Source organism: Nomascus leucogenys, chromosome 15, assembly GCF_006542625.1.
Source record: "Nomascus leucogenys isolate Asia chromosome 15, Asia_NLE_v1, whole genome shotgun sequence".
NCBI classification, from domain to species: domain Eukaryota; kingdom Metazoa; phylum Chordata; class Mammalia; order Primates; family Hylobatidae; genus Nomascus; species Nomascus leucogenys.
In genome coordinates, this window is record NC_044395.1 from 75,152,544 (window position 1) to 75,168,423 (window position 15,880).

Here is a 15,880-nt window from a genome sequence, read left to right on the forward strand (position 1 = left end):
GCCATTTCTGGCAGGAATGTTGTAAGGAAATCAAATTTTGATCAGTTGAAGACTATTTGAAGGCTCTAGGATCTGCTGCTGATTCATTCATTCATTAAACAAACATTTATTTAATACCTCCCTTGTGCCAAATCCTGTACTAGACAGTGGGGAAGAGGGATGTAGAGAGGAGATGAAGAACACACAGTTCCTCCCCTCGAAGCATGGCGAGTGGAGGAAGCGGATTCATGATATGTAAGGGGGTAACAGCAGTCCCTGAGGCGGATCCCATGACAGCGTGCAACGTAGGGTACCTTGGAAGCACAGAGGAAGGGTGGCTAAGCTAAACCAAGCGGTCAGGAAAGGCTTGAACTGCATTCTCAAGGACAAGTTGGCATTACCGAGGTGAGAAAGGGTTAAAAGGATTAAAAGGGAGATGGTAGTTTATGCAAAGAAGCTTGAAAAAACCAAAAGCTATGTGGTTCAGGAAACTGCAAGTAGAATATCTTTGATATCGGAGGACCCTGGGTTCAGAGGCTGGTTCCTTTGCTCATAAGCTACATGAACGGGACTGAATTTAGCTTCTCTAAGCTGCAGTTTCCTCAGCAGGAAACCCCACCTTAAAGGACTGTTAGTATGCAGATGAGATAATGCATGTAGCACTCTCATATCTAGCATAGAGGCCCATACCCAGTACTAGACAGCTGGTTTGGTGACGAGGATGAAGATGAGGATGGTGGTGGCTGGCATAAAGGATACACCTAAGTGTGAAAGACTGAGGGAGATATGAGGCCGGAGAAGTAGGTGGGGCCAAAGGGTGAGCCCTTGGCCTCCATGCTGAACAAAATTGTACTTTACCCCTAAAGCCAAAGGAAGAATTTCAAGAGTGGAGTAGCCTGATCAAGTGTCTGTTTTAGAAAGTTCCCTCTGATGGACTGGGTGCAGGGAGTAAAACGGAAGGCAGGAACTGATTTTGGAGGCTCTTGCACTAATGTAAAGACATAGTGAAGGCAATAGACGTGGCAGGGATGGAGTGACGGAAGCCTCTCCAGGGTGTGGCTGAGGGCGCCATTCCTTATGATTTCTCAGGCTATGGACGTGAATTTTCCTAAGCCAGGTCTGCTCACTCACAGCAGGGCCCAGCTGCATGGAGGAATATAGAATCCAGGCTATTATCATTAGAATTAAGCTGCTTCGTTGAGTCCATAAATGTCACGCTCAGGCATACCAACATGTGTTTTTTTCTGGCTTACAATGTAAAAAGTAACAATGGTTATCTGTGGGTAGTGGGATTATGAATTGTTTTTATATTGTTCCTTTTGCCTATGTCTATTTTCTAAGTGTTCTACAAAGAACATATTTTGTATAAGGAAAAATCTATTATAAAAATGGTTTTTTTTTTATTGTGGTTTACATTTTCTTTTTTTTTTTATTTTTTTTATTTTTTTATTTTTTTTTTATTATACTTTAGGGTTTTAGGGTACATGTGCACAATGTGCAGGTTTGTCACACATGTATCCATGTGCCATGTTGATTTCCTGCACCCATTAACTCGTCATTTAGCATCAGGTGTATCTCCTAATGCTGTCCCTCCCCCCTCCCCCCACCCCACAACAGTCCCCGGAGTGTGATGTTTCCCTTCCTGTGTCCATGAGTTCTCATTGTTCAATTCCCACCTATGAGTGAGAACATGCGGTGTTTGGTTTTTTGTCCTTGCGATAGTTTACTGAGAATGATGTTTTCCAGTTTCATCCATGTCCCTACAAAGGACACGAACTCATCATTTTTTATGGCTGCATAGTATTCCATGGTGTATATGGGCCACATTTTCTTAATCCAGTCTATTGTTGTTGGACATTTGGGTTGGTTCCAAGTCTTTGCTATTGTGAATAGTGCCGCAATAAACATACGTGTGCATGTGTCTTTATAGCAGCATGATTTATAGTCCTTTGGGTATATACCCAGTAATGGGATGGCTGGGTCAAATGGTATTTCTAGTTCTAGATCCCTGAGGAATTGCCACACTGACTTCCACAATGGTTGAACTAGTTTACAGTCCCACCAACAGTGTAAAAGTGTTCCTATTTCTCCACATCCTCTCCAGCACCTGTTGTTTCCTGACTTTTTAATGATGGCCATTCTAACTGGTGTGAGATGGTATCTCACTGTGGTTTTGATTTGCATTTCTCTGATGGCCAGTGATGATGAGCATTTCTTCATGTGTTTTTTGGCTGCATAAATGTCTTCTTTTGAGAAGTGTCTGTTCATGTCCTTCACCCACTTTTTGATGGGGTTGTTTGTTTTTTTCTTGTAAATTTGTTTGAGTTCATTGTAGATTCTGGATATTAGCCCTTTGTCAGATGAGTAGGTTGCAAAAATTTTCTCCCATTCTGTAGGTTGCCTGTTCACTCTGATGATAGTTTCTTTTGCTGTGCAGAAGCTCTTTAGTTTAATGAGATCCCATTTGTCAATTTTGCCTTTTGTTGCCATTGCTTTTGGTGTTTTAGACATGAAGTCCTTGCCCACACCTATGTCCTGAATGGTATTGCCTAGGTTTTCTTGTAGGATTTTAATGGTTTTAGGTCTAACATATAAGTCTTTAATCCATCTTGAATTAACTTTTATATAAGGTGTAAGGAAGGGATCCAGTTTCAGCTTTCTACATATGGCTAGCCAGTTTTCCCAGCACCATTTATTAAATAGGGAATCCTTTCCCCATTTCTTGTTTTTGTCAGGTTTGTCAAAGATCAGATAGTTGTAGATATGCGGCATCATTTCTGAGGGCTCTGTTCTGTTCCATTGATCTCTGTCTCTGTTGTGGTACCAGTACCATGCTGTTTTGGTTACTGTAGCCTTGTAGTATAGTTTAAAGTCAGGTAGCGTGATGCCTCCAGCTTTGTTCTTTTGGCTTAGGATTGACTTGGCGATGCGGGCTCTTTTTTGGTTCCATATGAACTTGAAAGTAGTTTTTTCCAATTCTGTGAAGAAAGTCATGGTAGCTTGATGGGGATGGCATTGAATCTATAAATTACCTTGGGCATATGGCCATTTTCACAATATTGATTCTTCCACCCATGAGCATGGAATGTTCTTCCATTTGTTTGTATCCTCTTTTATTTCATTGAGCAGTGGTTTGTAGTTCTCCTTGAAGAGGTCCTTCACGTCCCTTGTAAGTTGGATTCCTAGGTATTTGATTCTCTTTGAAGCAATTGTGAATGGGAGTTCACTCATGATTTGGCTCTCTGTTTGTCTGTGATTGGTGTACAAGAATGCTTGTGATTTTTGTACATTAATTTTGTATCCTGAGACTTTGCTGAAGTTGCTAATCAGCTTAAGGAGATTTTGGGCTGAGACAATGGGGTTTTCTAGATATACAATCATGTCATCTGCAAACAGGGACAATTTGACTTCCTCTTTTCCTAATTGAATACCCTTTATTTCCTTCTCCTGCCTGATTGCTCTGGCCAGAACTTCCAGCACTATGTTGAATAGGAGTGGTGAGAGAGGGCATCCCTGTCTTGTGCCAGTTTTCAGAGGGAATGCTTCCAGTTTTTGCCCATTCAGTATGATATTGGCTGTGGGTTTGTCATAGATAGCTCTTATTATTTTGAGATACGTCCCATCAATACCTAATTTATTGAGAGTTTTTAGCATGAAGGGTTGTTGAATTTTGTCAAAGGCCTTTTCTGCATCTATTGAGATAATCATGTGGTTTTTGTCTTTGGTTCTGTTTATATGCTGGATTACATTTATTGATTTGTGCATGTTGAACCAGCCTTGCATCCCAGGGATGAAGCCCACTTGATTATGGTGGATAAGCTTTTTGATGTGCTGCTGGATTCGGTTTGCCAGTATTTTATTGAGGATTTTTGCATCAATGTTCATCAAGGATATTGGTCTGAAATTCTCTTTTTTGGTTATGTCTCTGCCAGGCTTTGGTATCAGGACGATGCTGGCTTCGTAAAATGTGTTAGGGAGGATTCCCTCTTTTTCTATCGATTGGAATAGTTTCAGAAGGAATGGTACCAGTTCCTCCTTGTACCTCTGGTAGAATTCAGCTGTGAATCCATCAGGTCCTGGACTCTTTTTGGTTGGTAAGCTATTGATTGTTGCCACAATTTCAGAACCTGTTATTGGTCTATTCAGAGATTCAACTTCTTCCTGGTTTAGTCTTGGGAGGGTGTATTTGTCGAGGAATTTATCCATTTCTTCTAGATTTTCTAGTTTATTTACATAGAGGTGTTTGTAGTATTCTCTGATGGTAGATTGTATTTCTGTGGGATCGGTGGTGATATCCCCTTTTTCGTTTTTTATTGCATCTATTTGATTCTTCTCTCTTTTCTTCTTTATTAGTCCTGCTAGCGGTCCATTAATTTTGTTGATCTTTTCAAAAAACCAGCTCCTGGATTCATTAATTTTTTGAAGGGTTTTTTGTGTCTCTATTTCCTTCAGTTCTGCTCTGATTTTAGTTATTTCTAGCCTTCTGCTAGCTTTTGAATGTGTTTGCTCTTGCTTTTCTAGTTCTTTTAATTGTGATGTTAGGGTGTCAATTTTGGATCTTTCCTGCTTTCTCTTATGGGCATTTAGTGCTATAAATTTCCCTCTCACACTGCTTTGAATGTGTCCCAGAGATTCTGGTATGTTGTGTCTTTGTTCTCGTTGGTTTCAAAGAACATCTTTATTTCTGCCTTCATTTCATTATGTACCCAATAGTCATTCAGGAGCAGGTTGTTCAGTTTCCATGTAGTTGAGCGGTTTTGAGTGAGTTTCTTAATCCTGAGTTCTAGTTTGATTGCACTGTGGTCTGAAAGACAGTTTGTTATAATTTCTGTTCTTTTACATTTGCTGAGGAGAGCTTTACTTCCAACTATGTGGTCAATTTTGGAATAGGTGTGGTGTGGTGCTGAAAAAAATGTATATTCTGTTGACCTGGGGTGGAGAGTTCTGTAGATGTCTATTAGGTCCACTTTGTGCAGAGCTGAGTTCAATTCCTGGATATCCTTGTTAACTTTCTGTCTCGTTGATCTGTCTAATGTTGACAGTGGGGTGTTAAAATCTCCCATTATTATTGTGTGGGAGTTTAAGTCCCTTTGTAGGTCACTGAGGACTTGCTTTATTAATCTGGGTGCTCCTGTGTTGGGTGCATATATATTTAGGATAGTTAGCTCTTCTTGTTGAATTGATCCCTTTACCATTATGTAATGGCCTTCTTTGTCTCTTTTGATCTTTGTTGGTTTAAAGTCTATTTTATCAGAGACTAGGATTGCAACCCCTGCCTTTTTTTGTTTTCCAGTTGCTTGATAGATCTTCCTCCATCCCTTTATTTTGAGTCTATGTGTGTCTCTGCACGTGAGATGGGTTTCCTGAATACAGCACACTGATGGGTCCTGACTCCTTATCCAGTTTGCCAGTCTGTGTCTTTTGATTGGAGCATTTAGCCCATTTACATTAAACGTTAATATTGTTATGTGTGAATCTGATCCTGTCATTATGATGTTAGTTGGTTATTTTGCTCGTTAGTTGCTATAGTTTCTTCCTAGCCTCGATGGTCTTTACAATTTGGCGTGTTTTTGCAGTGGCTGGTACCAGTTGTTCCTTTCCATGTTTAGTGCTTCCTTCAGGAGCTCTTTTAGGGCAGGCCTGGTGGTGACAAAATCACTCAGCATTTGCTTGTCTGTAAAGTATTTTATTTCTCCTTCACTTATGAAGCTTAGTTTGGCGGGATAGGAAATTCTGGGTTGAAAATTCTTTTCTTTAAGAATGTTGAATATCGGCCCCCACTCTCTTCTGGCTTGTAGAGTTTCTGCCCAGAGATCAGCTGTTAGTCTGATGGGCTTCCCTTTGTGGGTAACCCGACCTTTCTCTCTGGCTGCCCTTAACATTTTTTCCTTCATTTCAACTTTGGTGAATCTGACAATTATGTGTCTTGGAGTTGCTCTTCTCGAGGAGTATCTTTGTGGCGTTCTCTGTATTTCCTGAATCTGAATGCTGGCCTGCTTTGCTAGATTGGGGAAGTTCTCCTGGATAATATCTTGCAGAGTGTTTTCCAACTTGGTTCCATTCTCCCCGTCATTTTCAGGTACACCAATCAGACGTAGGTTTGGTCTTTTCACATAGTCCCAAATTTCTTGGAGGCTTTGTTCATTTCTTTTTATTCTTTTTTCTCTAAACTTCCCTTGTCTCTTCATTTCATTCATTTCATCTTCCATCAGCGATACCCTTTCTTCCAGTTGATCGCATCTGCTACTGAGGCTTCTGCAATCTTCGCGTAGTTCTCGAAACTTGGCTTTCAGCTCCATCAGCTCCTTTAAGCCCTTCTCTCCATTGGTTATTCTAGTTATCCATTCTTCTAATTTTTTTTCAAAGTTTTTAACTTCTTTGCTATTGTTTTGAATTTCCTCCCGTAGCTCAGAGTAGTTTGATCGTCTGAAGCCTTCTTCTCTCAACTCATCAGTCATCCTCCATCCAGCTTTGTTCCATTGCTGGTGAGGAACTGCGTTCCTTTGGAGGAGGAGAGGTGCTCTGTTTTTTAGAGTTTCCAGTTTTTGTGTTCTGTTTTTTCCCCATCTTTGTGGTTTTATCTACTTTTTGTCTTTGATGATGGTGATGTACAGATGGGTTTTTGGTGTGGATGTCCTTTCTGTTTGTTAGTTTTCCTTCTACCAGACAGGACCCTCAGCTGCAGGTCTGTTGGAATTTACTAGAGGTCCACTCCAGACCCTGTTTGGCTGGGTGTCAGCAGCGGTGGCTGCAGAACAGCAGATTTTCGTGAGACCACAAATTCAGCTGTCTGATAGTTCCTCTGAAAGTTTTGTCTCAGAGGAGTACCCGGCTGAATGAGGTGTCAGTCTGTCCCTACTGGGGCGGTGCCTCCCAGTTAGGCTGCTCAGGGGTGAGGGACCCACTTTAGGAGGCAGTCTGTCCGTTCTCAGATCTCCAGCTGCGTGGTGGGAGAACCAGTACTCTCTTCAAAGCTGTCAGTCAGACAGGGACATTTAAGTCTTTGGAGTATCTTGCTGAGTTTTTGTTTGTCTGTGCCCTGCCCCCAGAGGTGGAGCCTACAGAGGCAGGCAGGCCTCCTTGAGCTGTGGTGGGCTCCACCCAGTTCGAGCTTCCTGGCTGCTTTGTTTACCTAAGCAAGCCTGGGCAATGGCGGGCGCCCCTCCCCCAGCCTTGCTGCCGCCTTGCAGCTTGATCTCAGACTGCTGTGCTAGCAATCAGGGAGACTCCGTGGGCATAGGACCCTCCGAGCCAGGTGGGGGACACAATCTCCTAGTGTGCCGTTTTCCAGGCCCATTGGAAAAGTGCAGTATTAGGATGGGACTGACCCGATATTCCAGGTGCCGTCTGTTTCCCCTTTCTTTGACTAGGAAAGGGAACTCCCTGACCCCTTGCGCTTCCCGAGTGAGTCAATGCCTTGCCCTGCTTCGGCTCGCGCACAGTGCGCTTCACCGACTGTCCTGTACCCACTGTTAGGCACTCCCTAGTGAGATGAAACCGGTACCTCAAGCAGAAATGCAGAAATCATCCGTCTTCTGTGTCGCTGGGGCTGGGAGCTGTAGACTGGAGCTGTTCCTATTCGGCCATCTTGGCTCCACCCGAGAGAGTTCAGAAATGTTTTTTTGAAAAAAACAAAACTATACATAGTTTCGATCCAAACAGCATCCTCTCTCCTTACTGCCTGAGTAAGGAAATGCTTGATTGAATTAGAAATGGGAGGGGAGGTTGTTGATAGGATCCAACTTCAAACTTCTAAGCTATTTATTTTCTTCCTTTTGCTTTGGAGATTGTGCTGTGCCAATGAAGATAGACTGAAGACATGTGAATAGTCTTGAGTTTGAAAAATAATCGTCGTTTTTATTGTTACAGCTTCAAGCATGGATTATTTCCATTATTTATATTTTAGGAAACCTCAAGCACAGCAAAATTGCCCAATAGTTAGAGAAGATCGGATTATTGATACTCTCTTTTTAAAGAAAATAAAATATCTTATCAGAGAGAAGTTCATGTGACAATAATATCACCATACGTCTACAGGGTTGCAAAAGTAAGGAGTTGAAAGTAAGCTCTGGTTTAAGTATGTGATGTTTAAGAGAACTGCAGACAGGGGTCTAACAGCTGAGATTTTTCAGCACCATGTTCTAAAGCACTTTCTTGCTGGGCCTAAATCAAATGTTTGTCTGTATAATGTCTTAGACACTGTATGCATCGTCGGGCCATTGTCCTAAAAGGTGGCATTTTGATTACAATCTTCAATTTGGATTTTTAAAAATTTGTAATACTAACAATGATAAATAGTGCACATAGTTGTATGGTTCATAAAGTGTTCTAACATTTCATCTTTACAACTCTAAGTGTTTGAGTTCACTTTAGTCCATTTTAGAGATGAAGAAGATAAGGCTCAGAGAAGCTTACTGACTGGCCTGAGATCACACAGCTAGGAAGTAGAGAGACAGGATTCAGATCAAGCTCTTCGGACTTGAATAGCAATGCCCCTTGCACTGCTCCCTTCTAATGACAGGTTTTAGTTATAGATGCCTCTTTACCCACCATGGGGTTACTTCCCAATGAACCCACTGGAAGCTGAAAATATCCTAAGTGGAAAATTGGCATTTTTTTAAACATAATGGGATGTGAAAACACGAAACACAATATCCAAAAAATGCTGGCAACACAGTACACTGTATAGTATCAGTTGTTTACCCTCGTGATCGAGTGGTTGACTGGGAGCTGTGGTTCACTGTTGCTGTCCAGCACCACAAGAGTATCATATCACAAATTGCTAGCCTCAGAAAAGGTGAAAATTCAACGTACAATTTTTACTGAACGCATATAGCTTTCACATCATCGTAAAGTCAAAAAATTGTTAAGCCAAACTATTTTAAGTCAGGGACTGTCTGCCTTTTATTTTCATTAGACCCACTAATCAAAAAGACAAGCAGGGCCCACAGGAATTATATCCATTCCTGTTGCTGTTGTAAGAAATTACCCACAAATCTGGTGCCTTGGGGTAACACAGATTGGTTCTCCTACAATTCTGGAGGTTAGAAGTCCAAAATGAGTCTCACAGGGCTGAAGTCAAGATACAAGCAGAGCTGGTTCCTTCGGGAGGCTCCATTGCACGGTCAGTGGTTGCCAGTCTTCCTCGGCTTGTGGCCACATCATTCCAATCTCTGCTTCCATTATCACAGTGCCTTCCCCTCTCCTTTGGTCAAATCTCCCTGTGCCTCCCTCTTGTAAAGACACTTATATTTAGGGCCCACCCTGATAATCCAGGACAATCTCCCCATCTCAAGATCATTAACAATATCTGCAAGGCCTTTGTGGACATATAATGAAGGATTCACAGGATCCAGGGATCAGGATGTAGATATTTTGAGGGGCCATTACTCAGCTTACCATGGCAATATCCGTTTCATTCATTTATTTAGTTATTTTTGTAGAGATGCAGTGTCACTATGTTGCCCAGGCTGGTCTCAGTCTCCTGGCCTCAAGTGATCCATCTATTTAGCCTCCCAAATAGCAGGGACTTCAGGCACAAGCTACCACTCCCAGCTTTATTTCATTTACTAAGTGGTCCCTAAATGTAAGATTCCCTGAATTTAAATTTAGGCCATAGCTCTTCATAGTTTTCTATTTTAACCTTTCACTTTAGTGTGCCTTGAGGCCTTAGTATTTGTTTGCTTGTTTGCCTGCTAGCTTTTAAGCAAATTTAACTCTGACTTTCTATTGAAAATAACTCACCCAAAACCCCTCCTCCTGCTATCTGTCAGGGATGGATGCAGACCACTGACTTTTTCCAGGCCAGGCTTGGAAGGGACTTACAGAGAGGTGCATTCTTTATTGTTCGGCCTCTCCTAACTACTGCCATTTATTGAGCACTTCATATGTGTCAGAAACTTTGAAAGCATTCTACATTTATTTACAGCTCATTTGTACCTTGGAACAGGCCTGTAAGGTAGATTATTATCCCCATTTTACCGATGAGAAAGTCAAGGCTCAAAGAGTTAAGTAACATACCCAAGGTTACACAGTTAAGCCACAGAGCCTCCGAAACCCAGCCTCTTAATACCATGCTCTTGCAAAATTAAATAATTCCCAAACCTGAGTAATGTATAGATCTCTTTTAAAGGGCAAATACAAGCTCACAAACACCCAAGGTTGAGTTATAAGGATTTTCATTATCATATTATTTAAGTATGTGCAAAGATAACCAGATATGAACTCCTTATGCTTACAGCTCTCATAAGATTATAAAAACAAAATAGTGATACTAATAATAACACAAATAAAACTGCAAACACTTTAAATGCTAATTAAGAACATTGCTTTAATGTGATGGGTGATGCTGTTTTGCTGAAATTAAATGACTGCTCACAATCTCGATGCAATGCTGACCCTAGTAGCCTGGGTCCTTCCGAGTTTGGTGTGCATACACCAGGGCCCTTTGGGCTAACTCAGTTCTCCCACTGTTCTTCCAACCACTGACAACACATTGTTCAGGCAGCAGCACACGTATCCTTTGGGCTTTACCTAGTCAAAATGTCTTTGATTTGTTAACTCAGCCTTCGTTTTAGAACCCACTCTCTTTAGCAGAAGAGAGAACCCACTCTCTTTAGCAGCTGGGTTCTCTGGGAAGGAGACCTGCGTCAAGATTAGAGTGCAGGAAGTTACCAAGGAATGTTCTTGGGAACCACAGCTGTGGGAGGGAGAGGAAGGAAGCAGGACGTGCAGAGGGAGAAGTTGAGCTGTGTCGCAGGCCCAACGAAGACCTCTACCAACCAACTCACTGGGGTGAGCGGCTCTTCAGAGTTGTCCTGCCTTGGGGACAAGAGCACTGACCTTTGTGCCCCTGGAGGATCACTGGATGAGGGTCACCCTGGAAGGAAGTGTGACCTCACATTAGGCTATGTTACCTAGCCAATGCCAAACAACTGGCAGCTAAGAGCAACCTTTTACCATCATCCCTGCAGCTGGGAAGTAAGTCCTTCACTCCTGAAGAGAGATCTGGACAGAGTGTTACATTGTCTTCCACGGTAACGCACAATAAAGTTGTATAGGGCAACCATGAGATGTGAAAACAAATGCATCCCAGCCACTGAACTGCCTAGTGATGCTTGACTAGATCTTTGAGATGATCCTTTATATTACACAATCTATTATTTTATTCTCACAAAAATATAAATATTAATGTTTAAATTCCCACAGAGAACTAAGAAGACTCTAACAACATATTTACAGGCCCCTAAAGGTGTTCAGAACCTACTCCAAGAAAGATGAAGTTTAGGAAGCTTCCACCCCAGTTACCTCTGCTGGGAATTGCTGCATATACCTGTGATATCTCCATGGTGTGACAATCACAAAGTTTTACGAATACTTCTTTGGGTGGCAGTAATCATGATGGACAGAACCTCTCACAATTCACATATAATATTTGGGAATAAAAACTTGATTAACATTCATTCAACATATTTGATCAGGCACGTACTATGACATGGGTACTTTGCTAGACACCTGGTGGGGAAGATCCCTTTATATGAGTGAACAAATAATCATGGACAAAGAGGATCTGAGAGTCTTGGGTCATCAGTAAGCCTTTTCAGAAGAGGAGTGGCTTGAGGGGACAAGGGCAGGAGCATTCCAGACAGAAGGATCCAATGCAAAAGCACGAGTCTTGGGGTGCCTGGGCATGACAGGTGATGTAGGAGATTTGGTCAAAAGGTGGGTCAGGCAGTAGTGAGAGATCGCACTGACAGAAGCGGGGTGGAGAGCCTGCCGGCATGAGTAAGTCATCAGAGGCACCCCCTTCATTGCTATTCACCTGGCCCTGACTGACGCCATCTCATTTAACCTTCATGCACTGTGATTAACCCAGTAGGGAACAAGCTCCACAAGGGCAATCTGTCTGGTCTACTGCCCTGTGCCGGGAGCCCAGCACAGTATCTGACCCAGAAAGGAGCTCATTAATATGTGTTTTACAGAAAAAGAGTCAGGCTCAGAGAGGACAGCACTTTCCCCAAACTTGCACAGCATATAAGTGACCAAGCCAAGAGCTGAACCCTCAGTCTGCCTATTCCACCACACTGCTCTTCAACTCCTGCTCCATGAGCCACGAAAATAACTAAAAGAGGGTTTTCACAGTCAGAGAAACTTATGTTACCATGGGAAACCTGGAAGAGAGGCCAGCCTGTGTGTGTGTGTGTGTGTGTGTGTGTCTGTGTGTGTGTCCGTGTGTGTGTGTGTGTGTGTGTGTATTAAATTCCTAGAACGGACACCCTTTAGTGTCTGCCACAACACAAAATTTCTCCTGTCATCTCCCAAGTCTCTCCCCAAACCTCAAATATGTGGGGTACTCGAGAATGAAAAGGGTTAATCTTTCACAGCTTAGGAGAGCTGTTACTTTGCATTTAAATAGCAGCATTTAAGAAAGCAGCATTCCCAAGATCCTTATTTGATACTAATGTGCTGAGCACCTTAAGGCACACTTACTTCTCCCACGTTTGGGTCACTTGGAGCTTCATTACTTAATAATTTGAAAGCTTTTTATGGAAATCAGTTGATAAAGGGAGATGATGAAGTGAAATGTTATTACGTTTAAAGACCCAGCAAACTGGGCTGCCAGAATAACACCTGGGTCAGACATTTCTAAGTAAAGAAAGAGAAGGAGAAGGAGATCTTGGTGTGCGGATGAATTCTCATTTCTTTTGAAACTGCTTCTTTTGTTACTTTAAAGATACTTTTTGCCTAACAAAGCCTAACACTCTTTAAAATTGTCAAGTGAAGAACTCATCAGCTATCTTATGAATTCTGCCCCTGCCATGGCGCTCTGTCCCTCTCCCACCTTCCCAGCCGCTGCCTTGGCTCCAAGCCCATTGGGTCTAGACGTCCGCCCTACTCTCCTCCCCAGGCGGGGTCAGCCTCACACAGTGCCCACCTCAAAAGCCTTCATGACTAACCAGTTGAGAAAACCCTGGGAAACAGGCTTGGATGCGACCTTTTCTTTTACTTTCCATTTTTCTTTCTCTCACTCTTTCCTTCCTTCCTTCCTTTTTTCGTGGTGGTGGTGAGATAGGGTCTCACTCTGTCACCCAGATTAGGTTGCAGTGGCACAATCACAGCTCACTGCAGCCTTGACTTCCTGAGCTCAAGCGATCCTCCCACCTCAGCCTCCTGAGTAGCTGAGTAGCTGGGACTACAGGTGTGTGCCACCACACCCAGCTAATTTATTTTTTATGTTTTATTTGTATTATTTGTAGAAATGAAGTCTCACTCTGTTGCCCAGGCTGGTCTTGAATTCTTGGACTCAAGCGATCTTCTTGCCTTAGCCTCCCAAAGTGCTGGGATTACAGGCATGTGCCACTGTGCCCAGCCACCATTTTTTTTTCCTTTTTTTTTTTTTTTTTTTTTTGAGATGGAGTCTCACTCTGTCACCCAGGCTGGAGAACAGTGGCATGATCACAGCTCACTGCAACCTCCACCTCCCAGGTTCAAGCAATTCTCCTGCCTCAGCCTCCCGAGTAGCTGGGACTACAGGCGCATGCCACCACGCCCGGCTAATTTTTTGTATTTTTAGTAGAGACAGGGTTTTACCATCTTAGCCAGGATGGTCTCGATCTCCTGACCTAGTGATCCACCTGCCTTGGCCTTCCAAAGTGCTGGGATTACAGGCGTGAGCCACCGCGCCTGGCCCCAGCCTCCATTTTTTTAATGGCAATATATTCACATGGTTTGAAAATCAAAAGATATATAAGGTTACACAGTGACAATCCTCAGCCTTTTCCTTGCTCCCTGGTTACCTAGTTCCCTTCCCCTGAGGCAACTGATTTTTGTAATGTTCTTATATATCCTTCCAGAGATACTTTATGCAACTAGAAATATATACACACACAATTTTCTTTATCTTTACCACCCCTCTCCACAAAGATAAATAGATTACACAAATAGATTACTATACAAACTGTACTGTAGTTTGCTTTTAACATTTAATATATCTTAGAGATACTCTCATTTGTGACATGACTTTTTAATGGTGAATCCAAAGACTATATAGCAATGTCTAAAAAAAAAAGATTCAAAAGTACATGTGTGCATGTGTGTGTTTTGTGCATAAGTTATGATGTCAACTATGACAAACAAATGAATATTGCAATTGATGAAAGCTGCCGGGTAAGGATGGTGGGATTATAGGATCATTCTTTTTGTTTCTCTCTCCTCCTACCCCGTGTGTGTGTGTGTGTGTGTGTGTGTGTGGTGTGTGTGTGGTGTGTGTGTCTGTGTGGCCAAAACATGGTTATGTTTTTAAATTCTAAAGACCTTATTTCAGTATGTGAGGTATATTTTCATTTTGGTAGAGTTCTTTCCTGGCCCTTTCATATGCATCAGCATCTGTTTCTTAAAATACTTGAGTCACTTTATTGGTGAAAGCTTCCTCCACCACTCTATTTAAAATTGCAACATAACTCTCTCACCCCATCCTGGCCCTCCCCTTCACCCTTCCCGACCGTATTTTCCCCAGAGAGCTAATCATCACTGGACACACTGTGTAGCCGTTACGTCTGCCTCCTCCTCCAGAATGTAAGCTCCTGGAGGACAAGGATGGGTGTGTCTTCTGTTCAGGGCTCATTCTCCAGCACGTGGAATAGGCCTGGCACGGACTAGGGGCTCTATCTATCATTGCTGGATGAATGAGTCCTCACCATCAGCCCCAGCAACCCAACCCACATGCTCTCTGGCTCATGCCTGTAACTACTAACCAGAGCACCTGCAGGTAACCAGTAACCAGAGCGTCTGCAGCTCTGTCCTCTGCTTCCCTCTTCCCTCCCCACTCTGGTAACTCTGGAAGACCACTCCTCCCTCCCAGGTCTGGATCTCACCTTAGGGATCCATTCCTGCGAGTGCACCCTCCCTCTCTCCTGCAATATGAGTTTATCTTCTGTATTGGATTATACACTTGGACATAGAAACTTGGCCTCATATCCCACATCTTTCAAAAAATAATCACATGTCCTTCCTGCTACTGCCATTTTTCTCAACTCCACAGCAAACTTCTCAAAAAGCACTGTCTGGGCTTGCTGGCTCCGCTAGCTCACCTCCGTCCTTCCTGAACCTGCTTCCATTGTATTTTCAGTGGTGGCCAGTGGGGCAGCGGCGGCAGCAGTGAGCATGTGACAGGGGGGCAGTAGGGCAACAGTAAACAGGGGCCGCAGAGGTAGCAGTGGGGGCAGCACACGGTTTCTGAAGAGGCCCTGGGCAGGTTCTGGTGTCCTCCTATCTCTCTGGCCATTGTACCTTAGTCTGCTTGGCTCTCTCCCATCCTCTCCTCTGCCTCCATTCACTCCCCAGGTAATCTATCTTGTGGCTTTAACTACCAGTCTCTATGCTGATGACTTGGAGTTTTCATCTCCAGCCTGGACTTCTCCGTTGAGCTCCAGCCTCATATATCTACCTTCCTACATGACACCTCCTTTTGGAGTCATCCTTGACCCCTCTTTGTTTTAAACCTCACATCCAATCCATCAGCAGATAATGCCGAGCCAACCTGTAAAATATGTCTGCATCCCATGCCTTGCACCCCTTCCATTACTCTTCCCTGGCCCTATGCCACCAGACACAGCAATGGCCTCCTGCCTGGGGTCCTTGCTCCCCACCTTGCCCCACTCCAGTTACTTTCCCAGAGCAGCCAGCAGGATCCTTTAAAAATATGAATCAGGTCATACCACTCTTCTGCTCACAAACCCCTCAGTCATGTCCCAGTCCCATCACACTCTGAACAAGAGCCCCTAAACCCTCTGGGAGGGCAGCCAAGGCCAGAGGCTTCCTCTAGCTTATTAACTAATTGTTTAATTAACTAATTCATTATTTATCCCTTAAATATTCCCTGCATACCTCTCACCAGCCAGGC

At 43.2% G+C, this 15,880-nt stretch overlaps 1 protein-coding gene across 1 annotated transcript in view; it reads left to right on the forward strand.

Annotated features, from left to right (window-relative positions):
• The window catches only part of SPON1 (spondin 1), a 314,515-nt gene that overhangs the window by 265,007 nt on the left and 33,628 nt on the right, over positions 1-15,880 (forward strand). The window lies entirely within an intron of this gene.